A 12633-nucleotide genomic window follows, 5' to 3' on the forward strand; every position below is an offset into this window, starting at 1 on the left:
GATAGTGGTCTTTCTGCTTCTGTTTTCTAAAATGCCTAGATGACATATTTTGGGGTAGCACTTCCTGTACCCCATCAACTCCATGAAACTATATAGCTTTATAACTAAAATATTGCCATCTAATTTGAGTAAAGTCTTTTCTTTATAAGGATAGAATTTTCAGTCTTTTTTGTGACTGTGGTTTTCTGTTTTTTGCCTAAGATGCTTAGTTCAGTTTTTGGATTGACCCCATTGCTGGTTAAGTTGGAATCTGCAGAAATTAATGTTAGCTGGGATCTTTATCTCCTTTTTTTCATTAAAAAAAATTATGTGGCAATAGTCTATAAAATCTTTGTCTTAAAACAAAGACAAACCAACAAGAGGAAACTTATAAAGAAAGGAAAAGGGCATGCCATCTGCCAGTGTTTTACTGAGTTTCTTTGACATAAAAACACAAGCAAACTATTCTTTCTATTTTAGGAATTTGAGTTTATTGTTAAATCCGTTCTCTAATAATCCAAACTCTTTTCTTCATTCCTGTTAAGAGTTATAAATAAAGATTTGCAAAGCATTATTTGCCCTTGGAAAAGCAGAGAACTGCACATGGAATAACCGTAAGTGAGGGAAAGGAGAAAAAAATGTTTCTTGAGTGCCTACAGTGTGCTTAGTACTATTGCATGCTTTAGAATATTTTCTCATTTGAGCCGGGCGCGGTGGCTCAAGCCTGTAATCGCAGCACTTTGGGAGGCCGAGATGGGCGGATCACGAGGTCAGGAGATCGAGACCATCCTGGCTAACATGGTGAAACCCCGTCTCTACTAAAAAATACAAAAAACTAGCCGGGCGAGGTGGCGGGCACCTGTAGTCCCAGCTACTTGGGAGGCTGAGGCAGGAGAATGGTGTAAACCCAGGAGGCGGAGCTTGCAGTGAGCCGAGATCATGCCACTGCACTCCAGCCCGGGTGACAGAGCGAGACTCTGTCTCAAAAAAAAAAAAAAAAAGAATATTTTCTCATTTCAATCTTGTGACTGTCATTTAAGATGAGCATTATTAGCTGCATTTGAAAACAGATGAAATATTTCTCATTTTAAGTTCAGGGGTACATGTGAAGATTTGTTACATAGGTAAACTTGTGTCATGGGGATTTGTTGTACAGATTATTTCATCACCCAGGTATTAAGCCTAGTACCCTTTAGTTATTTTTCCTGATCCTCTTCCTCCTCCAGCTCTCTACCATCTGATAGGCCCCAGCATGTGTTGTTTTCCCCTCTTTGTGTCCACAAACCGCGTTTTCTGTATTGTGTTTTCTTTCTTTTTTTTTGAGAGGAAGTTTTGCTCTTGTTGCCCAGGCTGGTGTGTAATGGTGCGATCTCGGCTCACCACAACATCTGCCTCCTGGATTCAAGCAATTCTCCTGTCTCAGCCTTCCGAGTAGCTGGGATTACAGGCATGCACCATCATGCCTGGCTAATTTTTGTATTTTAGTAGAGATGGGGTTTCTCCATGTTGGTCAGGCTGGTCTCGAACTCCCGAGTTCAGGTGATCACCTGCCTCAGCTTCCCAAAGTGCTGGGATTACAGGCGTGAGCCATTGCACCCGGCCTATATTGTGTTTTCAAATGCTTGGAAAAATTTGAACAAAACAAATGCAGACCAGTAGGTGTTTGCTATTGAGAGCACCCTCAGGTTCATTGGTAGATGCAAGCTTTTCTAGCCACTTTGGAAGTTACTGTTGGTTGCTTTGATGAAGCTGTGAGGGCTTCTAAAATCTGAATATTTTTCCCCTCATCACTACTGCTTGTACAGAACACATATTTCTATGTTTGTTGGTTTGTTTTTGTTTCTTTAAGCCTTTTGGAGCAATGAGGATACCTTGCTTTCTTTTCCATGGAAAAGCCACTCACATATGTATACACACGTGTGCACAATGCCCTACATCAACTGAGTAGCAACAAAATTAAATTGCTGAAAATCATGAAGACTGGCTTATACTATAGTTGGAAGCATGCAGACCTATAACAAACACATTTATGACCATTTTGGCGAAAGATTAGATATCCAAAATTCCATTTTCCTACCAAAATAATTTTCATTTTAACAATTTTTTTCTAGTCTTTGTTAATACCTATGTTATTTTATTATTTTTTGTTTTTTAAGATGGAGTCTTGCTTTGTCACCCAGGCTAGAGTGCAGTGGCACGATCCCAGCTCACTGCAACCTCCACTTCCTGGGTTCAAGTGATTCGCCTGCCTCAGCCTCTGGGATAGTTGAGATTACAGGCGCCTGCCACTGCACCCGGCTAAGTTTTGTATTTTTAGTAGAGACAGGGTTTCACCATCTTGGCCAGGCTGGTCTTGAACTCCTGACCTCGTGATCCACACACCTCGGCCTCCCAAAGTACTGGGATTACAGGCATGAGTACCACACCCTGTCCCTGTGTTTTTTTATTTTATTTTTTGAAACAGAGTCACTCTATCACCCAGACTGGAGTGCAGGGGTGTGATCTTGGCTCATTGCAACCTCTGCCTCCCAGGCTCAAGCGATTCTCCTGCCTCAGCCTCCCAAGTAACTGGGATCCACGCCACTACCGCCCAGCTAATTTTTGTATTTTTAGTAGAGACAAAGTTTCACCATATTGGCCAGGCTGGTCTCGAACTCCTGACCGCAAATGAGCCACCCACTTTGGCCTCCCAAAGTTCTGGGAATACAGATGTGAGCTACCTTGCCCGGCCACATATGTTTATTTTTATTTAGTAAACAGTCATAATGTATGAATTATCTGATTTTTATACTCACATACAGACAATTCTGTCATAGGTTTTCTGGGAACAGACCTTATTTTCATTATCCTGCTGTCAGAATGTGTTAGATCATACATGTTTGGTTTTAGAAATTTATGTTTCTATAGTTTTAGTAATTTTTTTAGAGAAAACTTTTTTCATAGTATTTATTTATGATGACTTTAATATTATATTGCCTTACCATATTGTTTAGAACACAGTTGGATTCTTTCTAGACTTTCTTGTAGATAATACTTCAGTTAGTGCTTTTGTACACAGTTTTTGCATCCCTTGAGTTTTTTACTGGGGCCTTTTCTCAGAAGTGGGGTTATTAGATTAAAGGCTATGAACACTGATTTTATTTTGTAATGTTGCTTTCCATGCAGATTTTTCACTTTATACTTAACTCATTGTACTAGTTTTACTGCTCTTGGTTAGCATTGTTTGTTTATTTTTGCTCATTTAGTTATAAATGGTGACTTAAGAGTGTTTACATCTCCTTTTGTTTTATTACTGTTTATGATTGTTTCACCACATGTTTATTATTTGTACATTCTCTCATGTGAATTGTCTTTTCATATCATTTGTGTATGTATGCATGGAAATCTTGATGTCTTATATAAAAATAATGATATTAGCCTTTTTTTTCGGTAACTTGTAAAGATTCTCAGGAAAGGAAATAGTGCTAGGACAAGGAAAGGAAGGTCCATGTTCAATGGAAACATTAATAGTATATATAACTATGAATACTGTAAAAATATTTTTAGGAAATAATACATGAGTAACAGGAATAAAAGGGGAGGCAATTAATATCTATTGAAACCCTAGTTAGTTTTAAACCTTAGGGTAGGCATTTTATAAATGTAATTTTTAAAAATTTTTATAAGACTACTAGCCAGTTATTTCCCCATTTTACAGGTAAGTAAACTGAGACAGAAAAATAAGCAACTTTTCCAAAGATACACATCTTGTTTGTAAAAGCTCTGTTACTGAACTGGCCAGTTTCTTCATGGCTGTGACATCATACCCATAATCACATAGTTTGAATCTGGAAACTCATGTCCTTTATTTCTGTTGGGAATGAAGTTTTTGGTGTCGCAAAAAAAAGAATTACTGTTGGAACAAATGATCTCTCAGCAAGGTGAGCTTTACTTTCTGCAGAAAGGGTGCTCCTCGAAGCTGTCCAACCATGAGAGCACACCAAAGGAGACAGTTATTTATAACCTGACATGTCTACCCTACTGCTGTGTCCAGTTTCCATTGGCTGGAATAGGACATCACATTTTACACTTTACCCGATTGGCTATTAGTTTAAAACTTTTTTAATTGGGTAAGGGTAACAGAACAAAGAAAGAAAAGGAAGTTGCCCAGGGATAGTTAAGGAGGCATCTATCTGGCTGGGACTTGTCTAGTTCTGTCCAGGCATGCCAGAGTAAGCTAGGACGGCCGATTTGGAGTGTGTGTGTGTGTGTGTGTGTGTGTACGTGCCCACGTGTGCGCGCACGTGTGTGTGTGTATGTATACATACACACACACTAATAGTGCATAATAATCTTATAGTAAGAAATTGTGACTTTTTATAATCTTTGAAGAACTTTCCCATTTCTCACAATTCTGATAAATTTTTTATATAATTTATTGAATAATTTCCTGCACACCATATTTTTCCCCATTCTAATTTTGAAACTCCTATTATTCATGGTTGGGCCTTCTTGCTTGATTTCTTTAATTTTCTTCCTTTTTTTCATTTATTCTATTCTTACATTTTTGCCTTTTTGGCTATCATTCTAGAAATTTTCTCAACTACCCTGCTGTGTTAATTTTTCATTTCTGCTGTTTTATTTCCAGATACTAATTTCTCATTTGTCTTTAATGTTCCTTTAAACAAGTAGGGAGTTGGTACTTGTTACGTAGGTGGTCTCTTATTTATTTCTGATAATGTTAATTATTGGTCATATTTTGAATTTTAAAAAACTCCCTGAATTGTTTGTTCCTGTGAATTTCTATTTTTTTCCATATTATTTTGTTCTCTTTCACATTGGAGTCTTCTTCAAATAGTGCTTCTTTACTGTCATTTATATTAAGGAGTGATACACTAAGAGGTTGATTAGAGGCCTTGGGAGTATGGGCATAGCTTAAGACCTACTGAACTTAGTCATATGATGCTGAGGTGTATACCTTATAGTCAGTATCTGTTAAGTTTATTTTCCTGGTCAGATTGCTCCTCAGAAGGAATTTTCCACTACTCCTGCTTGGAAGTCCAGCTGCCAGTGTTCTTGGAGCCTGTTGTGTAATAAAGAATGTGGTTGGCTTTTGGCTCTGGTTCCTAGAACAGAGGCTTTAAATCGTGGAATTTCTTCAGTGATAGGAGTGACTTTATTATTGACACTAGGCCCCTCAGATCATACTTGATAGTTTTTGCCAACCAGGTGACTGATAGCGAGCCCCTAGATAGTTTATGCTAATGAATTACACAGGATGGTGATTGGTAACTCCAGAAAGACTGTGATTAAGGAATTGGGGCTTTCACCCATGCAATATCACCCTGACCTCCAGGGAGGACAAGGGGTAGCTGGAGATTGAGTTAAATCATGTCATTCATACCTACGTAATGCAGCCCCAATAAGATCTCTGGGCACTGAAGTTTGGGTGAGTTTCCCTGGTGAACAGAACTCTGTGGGAACCCCTGAATCCCTGGTGAACAGTACTCTGTGTATATTGTTACTGCATCTGTGTGCCAGCTGGGTGATTTGTCCTGACTCCACAGGGAAAGGCCACAGAAGCTTCACATTTGGGCTCCTCCCAGACTTTGCCCTAGGTATCTCTTATTTTTACTTGTCCTGATTTTTGTCCTTTTTGCTATAATAAAACTATAATTGGGCTGGGCGTGGTGGCTCACGCCTGTAATCCCAGCACTTTGGGAGGCCAAGGCAGGTGAATCACTTGAGGTCAGGAGTTTAAGACCAGCCTGGCCAACATGGTAAAACCCTGTCTCTACTAAAAATACAAAATTAGCAGGGCATGGTGGCATGCACCTGTAATCTCAGCTACTCAGGTTGCCGAGGCAGGAGAATCACTTGAACCCAGGAGGCAGAGGTTGCAGTGAGCCGAGATCACGCCACTGTGCTCTAGCCTGGGTGACAGAGTAAGACCCTGTCTCAAAACAAAAAAAAAGTATATATATACACACACACACACACACACACACACACGTATATTTGTAAGTATAGGACTTTCCTGAGTTCTACGAGTTGTTCCACCAAATTATTGAACCTGAGAGGGTTGTGGGAACCCCTGAATTTATAGCCAGTTTTTTGTTTTGTTTTGTTTTTTTGAGATGGAGTCTCGCTGTGTTGTCCAGGCTGGAGTGCAATGGCACCATCTCGGCTCACTGCAACCTGGGCCGTACCAGTTCAAACAATATTCCTGTCTCAGCCTCCTGAGTAGTGCACACCACCATGCCCAGCTAATTTTTGTATTTTTAGTAGAGATGGGGTTTCACCATATTGGTCAGACTGGTCTTGAACTCCTGACCTCAGGTGATCCACCTGCCTTGGCCTCCCAAAGTGCTAGGATTATAGGCATGAGCCACCGTTCCCAGCCTGGCCAGTTGTTTAGAAGTGAAGGTGGCTTGGGAACCCTCAAGCTTGTGATTAGTGTCAGAAATGATATCTTCTTTTAGGAGGATATACTCTTAACTTGTAAAGTTAGGCCTGAGTCTTGGTAGTTTGTATCAGAATTGCATTGCAGAGTCAAAGGAGAAAAGAGGCCCAGGCATCCTGTCATCAGCATGTAGAATTGCACTTTACCTACCAGTTTTCAGAATGAGTCTCTTTCCCTCAGTTGTGCCTGAGATCCTTGAGTCCAGAGCCCTCTGCTTCACTCTCCAGAATGGAAAGCTACAGTCTTCCACCAGGGGTTGGTGATGGGATGGTGGCTGGGCCAAGTAAGCCGATTTTCAACCTCTTCTTTAGTTTCCAACCTGTTTTCCAAAATCCAACAGATTTTTGACCTGTTTCCCTACTTTCAGTCGGAAATAGCTAGTGTTTCACATTTCTTATTTCTATAGTTATCCAGTGGGAATTGCTTGCTTCTCAGCTGCCATAGCAATCATCTTACTTAAATGTTGCAACAATTGGTTACTCTTTTCTGTTCTTTCTCTCATCTCTTTTCCCTATATTTTCTTTTTTCTCTTTTTCTTTTTCTTTTCTTTTCTTTTTTTTTTTTTTTTGAGACAGGGTCTTGCTCTGTTGCCTAGGCTGGAGTGCAATGGCCTGGTCATGGCTCGCTGCAGTCTTGACCTCTTGGGCTCTAGCAGTCCTCCCATCTCATGCTCCCTGGTAGCTGGGACTAGAGGCATGCAACCAGCATGCCTAGCTAATTTTTTGTAGAGATGTGGTTTTGCCATGTTGCCCAGGCTTGTCTCAAACACCTGGGCTTAAGCAGTCCTCCCCACTTGGCCTCCAAAAGCGCTGGGATTATAGGCGTGAGCCACTACACCCCAGTCTTATATTTTTCATTTTTGTGTTTGTGATAAAGAATTGAGGCTGGGCGTGGTGGCTTACGCCTGTAATCCTGGCACTTTGGGAGGCCGAGGTGGGCAGATCACAAGGTCAGGAGCTTGAGACCAGCCTGACCAACATGGTGAAACCCTGTCTCTACTAAAAATACAAAAATTAGCCAGGCGTGGTGGCTCAGGCCTGTAATCCCAGCTACTCAGGAGGCTGAGGCAGGAGAATCGCTTAAACCTAGGAGATGGAGGTTGCAGTGAACTGAGATTGCGCCACTGCACTCCAATCTAGGTGACAGAGTGAGACTCCGTCTCAAAAAAAAAAAAAGAAAAAAAAAAAAGAATTGAGAGATTTGAGAGATTGAGCACTTTTTCTGTACCCTTTGTTACCTGACTTTTATGTTTTTAACTAGTTGACTTTAGAGTGTTTAAGATCTACATAAATATTCTGTTGATATTTAGAATAGCAGGTGGCTGGATGCTATTCATTTTGCTATAGATGAGTTATAATTAAAAATTTTGAAATTACTGTGATCAGGTTTTTATTAATATGGAAGCATAAACATGGAAATAAAATTTTATGTAAAATTTTTCTGAAAAATTTTTTAATTTTGTAATTTCAAGATGGCAATTTCTGATAAAATATGTTATTTATTAGAGGAGACTATTTGGATTAACAGTATGATCTGTCTGCTAGGCCTAGATACCAAATACAACCTTCACAAAAACCAGAGCTAAAACTACTTCAAAAGAGAAAGTCATAGATGTCATATGTAGGCCTCCCACTAGACTGTAAGCACATTTTAAGAGTGGGTATCTTAGCATAGTATAGGGCTTTGTGGACACTTAGTAAAAATTCGGTGATCAAGACCAACTCTTTCTAATCTGTATGAAATCTTGTACATGGCTAAGAAAAACCTTAAGCAGTTAGAGTTAGCGATAAAGGTTTACAGATGTACTGGAGTGGTTACTAAATGTGTAAAAATGGTTGCTGCAAGGGGTTGAGTTATCAAGGGCAAGATAAATCTCGGGAGCAGGATTTGGAGCCTCAAAGTCCAGCTACTCTTCTTACATGGAGATTCTCCCTCAGTTGCCTTGTTTTAAGTTAATATTTTGTTAATTCTTCACTTTTAAGAAAAAACTTTTTAAAGGATTTTCAGACATACACAAAAGTGTTACTGATATTGAAGTATCAAGGCTTGATTTCATTAATGATGCAAGTTGATTCTATAAAGCTTCCTTGAATATGCTGGGAAGTTGGCTAGGTTTATAGCTAAACATACCTCCTAGTACACATGATTCAAATTTATATCTGAGCACAATGGTCATTTTCTATACGTCAGAGCTGTTCCCAGTTGCTTGAGACTATTTTGAAATTGTGAATATTCAATCTTCAGTTGTCATAGGTGTTCTGTTACATGCTATGGATATATTTAACCAGAGTCCACACCAAATCTAATACTGTGTACTCTTTTTTTCCCATTTCCACCTATCGCCAGATTTGGGGCTTGGTTTACTGTTAAACTGCCTGTCCTTCATAGGTCATTACAGCATCTAGTAAACTGGAAATTTCTTTGCATGATGATTATTACATAGTAGGTGCACATGGAATCATTGAGCTTTGAAAGCCATCCAGAGGTGAGTCTGTCCTTGGCCAGATTTTACTTATGAAACCAAATAAATTTCTTTTTTAAAATTATGTAAATTTGTTAAATTAGCATGCAGAATATGGCAGTAATACCCAGTTGAAACACCAGTTGGTTGTGTATTAAATCTAATAATAGGAAATATGAATTTGCCTTTAAAATGTATTTCATTTCACTTCTATTTTTAGCTGTGCCAAATGAAGCAAAGTTGGACTTCATGTTAAAAGGCTCCAGTAATGTCCTAGGTCATCAGATAAATAGAAGCCTTATTATTTTATCACGGTTGGCAAAAACAGGACTAATTATACAGACTTGTGGGAAATGAAGTTGCCTATGTACTCCATAGGTCTTCTTTTGGCTACAGTTTCTTCTTTTGGTATTTTCAAATTGTTAAATTATGTAAATTGGGAAATTTAAAATATTAGATCGTTGTTTTGTTTTTCCATCTATGAAGACCCAGGCATATACAACAGTGGTTTTTAAAAATTTACTGTCAACTTGAAGTATTTTCCTTTCTCTTCCATGAAGGGCAGTAACATTTTTTCTCTTTTCTTATTTTTGGTAACTTTTATCTTCCTGACTTCCATAGCCAGCATCTTATTTTCTTCTTGATGTCCTTTTTCCCTTATCGAAATATAACCAGGATCTTTATTATGGCAGAAATGGGGCCAGTTGATGAAGTCTAATAGGAAACGAGTGTTTTAACTTTCAAATGCAGAAGACCTAAGTTGAAAAGATAGCAGAAGCTTCCAATCTGTCTACCCTCACAGCAGTGTTTCTTACATTTAAGAAGCTGTCTGTTGAGGACCAGTTTTGTTTTTTTAAAAAATGTTCAATTCCTCACCAGAAATACATAAAAACATACATTCCGATTATTAGGTTAATTGACATTATGACATAGCGCGTTCTTGGAACCTTGACAGAACTGTTGACAACTACAGATTTGTTTGTGGTTACTGTGAGAATTTTTTGTAGTAATTGAACTGTTGTTAGTTCTTGGTAGCTTTATATGCTTGTCAGTCTGTTTTATTCATAAGTCATGATGAATTTAAATCTGTGTGATGTGTTCCAGTTTACTTGATGGAAATTGGAGAAGTGCATAACTTTCTGATATTCTTAATTACTGGTTCCCATTAAGTGACTGGAGAAGCAAATATTTATGTCTCATGTATTATCTTACTTAATTTCCAGTCATTTTTTCTTCCTTGCTATAACTTAGTAACTGAAGAAACATCCTTGTTTTTTTTTTCCTTTTTTTTGAGGTGGAGTTTCACTCTTGTTGCCCAGGCTGGAGTGCAATGGCACGATCTCGGCACACTACAACCTCCACCTCCCAGGTTCAAGTGATTCTCCTGCCTCAGCCTCCCTAGTAGCTGGGATTACAGGCATGTGCCACCACACCTGGCTAATTTTGTATTTTTAGTAGAGACGGAGTTTCTTCATGTTGGTCAGGCTGGTCTTGAATTCCCTACATCCGGTGATCCTCCCACCTCGGCCTCCCAAAATGCTGGGATTACAGGCCTGAGCCACTACACCCAGTCATGTAACTATCCTTTATTCAGACAACTTCCTTGGTACAATCCAGCAATATGTTTTTTTTTTTTTTCTTGCAGTGTTAAAAACTTCCCGTGTAAGTGGAAAAAGAGATATTTCCAAGCAGAAGGAGAATAATGATAACGCTGGGCACAGTGGCTTACGCCTGTAATCCCAGCACTTTGGGAGGCCAAGGTAGGTGGATCACCTGAAGTCAGGAGTTCGAGACCAGCCTGGCCAATAGAATGAAACCGCATCTCTAGTAAAAATACAAAAAATTAGCCGGGTGTGGTGGTGGGCGCCTGTAATCCTAGCTACTTGGGAGGCTGAGGCAGGGGAATCACTCGAACCTGGGAGGTGGAGGTCTCAGTGCGCTGAGATCGCACCACTGCATTCCAGCCTGGGCAATAAGAGTGAAATTCCATCTCAAAAAAAAAGAAAAAAAGAAGAATGATAAATATATTATTTGTGTACAAGAGTTTTCTGCATTTAAAAAAAGTATTAAAAAGGATATGCAGTTGTCCCTTAGTGTCCATAGGGAATTAGTTCTAGGACTTCCAAAATCCTCAGATGCTCAAGTCTCTGATATAAAATAGTATAGTATTTGCATATAACCAAAATACAGTCTCCCATATACTTTAAATTATCTCCAGATTACTTACAATACCTAAAACAACAAATGCTATGTAAATACTTGTTATACTGTATTGTTTAGGGAATAATGATAAGAATAAAAGGTTGGTACATGTTTATTATAGTCACAGATTTTTATTTTGACTATTTGGCCGTCAGATGGTTGAATTCCTAGATGTGGAATTCACAGATGCAGAGGGCCAACTGTGTATGACTTACTAGAAATACTGACCATGATAAAGCATATTTCCTGTGATTAATTTTTTTTCTTTCTTGGAAAAATCGGATAACTTAAACTCCAGGTTGTTTTGTATTTGGATCAATAAGATACTCTAGAAGTTATTTATTTGACAATATTTTATCTAGTTTGTTAAAAAAAAAAACGGCTACAAGTTATTAGGCTGCATTAATTTATCTGTTACGTTTGGTGTATATTTAAGAACTATTGCCTTTTAGTCATAGAATTCATGTCTCCAGTATTATTTTTTTGTTTGTCTGTTTCTGACAGGGTCTCTGTTGCTCAGGCTGGAGTTCAGTGGTGCAATCACTGCTCACTGTGGCCCCTATCTCCCGGGCTCAAGCAATCCTTCCACCTCAGCCTCCCGAGTAGCTGGGACTACAGGCATGTGCCGCCATGCCTGGCTAATTTTTGTATTTTTTGTAGAGACACAGTTTTACTATATTGTTGTTAGGGATAGTGTTCAAAATCCTAAGGAAATTGAACACTTGAACAAAGGATTCTTAGCAAAACAATTTTACTTCTGCACAGAGGCATGCCTCCTTGGCCAGTTGCCGTGAGAGCACATCTGAACAAAGGGGCACGAGAGCCTTTATTCCTGACACAAGTCCTGCCCCTCTACCCTTTCCTTATTGGCCAGGGTCGGGTCGTACAATCTAAACTAATCCCGGTTGGCTAAACATTTGATTTTTTAAGATAGGGTGGGCATGTAAAAGAAAGTGGAGGGGAAGGGGAAGGGTGTCTGTAATGAGCTAGAATGTTAGTCCTCTTTCCAAATAAGGAAAGGAATGTGAGCTGGTACTGATAATGCCTGGTACTGTGATGTGCCTGGGCATCTAACAAAAAGGAAAAAAAGGAGAAAAAGGAGAAAAAAGGTGTGGGTGGGGGTACTATGAATTAAAGAATAAAAGATTGATCAGATTATTTGAAGAGAAACCTCATCATATCCCACAATTGTCCAGGCTAGTCTTGAACTCCTGGGCTTAAGTGATCCTTTTGCCTTGGCCTCCTAAAGTACTGGGATTACAGGCATGTGTCATTGTGCTCAGCTCCCAGTATTTATTCTTGATCATAAGAATCAAGATTTTTCAAATTAAGCTAAATTTATTAGATTAGCAAGTTTTCTTTACTTTTTTGATGTGGAGCAAAATTGGAGAGAGAGAGGCCGGGAGCGGTGGCTCATGCCTGTAATCCCGGCGCTTTGGGAGGCCAAGCAGGGAGGATCACTTGAGTCCAGGAGTTCGAGATCAGCTTTGGCAATATAGTGAGACTTCGTCTCTACAAAAAAATTTAAAAATTTAGCCAAGTGTGGTGG

At 39.2% G+C, this 12633-nt stretch overlaps 1 protein-coding gene across 4 annotated transcripts in view; it reads left to right on the forward strand.

Moving 5' to 3' along the window:
* COMMD1 (copper metabolism domain containing 1) overlaps positions 1-12633 on the forward strand; it is a 230454-nt gene that overhangs the window by 52342 nt on the left and 165479 nt on the right. The window contains exon 2 of one of the 4 annotated variants that reach the window (XM_023202049.2): positions 10528-10544. The exons of 2 other annotated variants lie outside the window; for them this stretch is intronic. The gene's annotated coding sequence lies outside the window, so the exon portion shown is untranslated. Of the gene's footprint in view, positions 1-10527; positions 10643-12633 lie in introns of those variants that run through there. One more of the 4 variants, XM_023202051.2, reaches the window with a different exon arrangement.

This window comes from Piliocolobus tephrosceles, chromosome 15, assembly GCF_002776525.5.
Source record: "Piliocolobus tephrosceles isolate RC106 chromosome 15, ASM277652v3, whole genome shotgun sequence".
Taxonomy (NCBI): Eukaryota; Metazoa; Chordata; class Mammalia; order Primates; family Cercopithecidae; genus Piliocolobus; species Piliocolobus tephrosceles.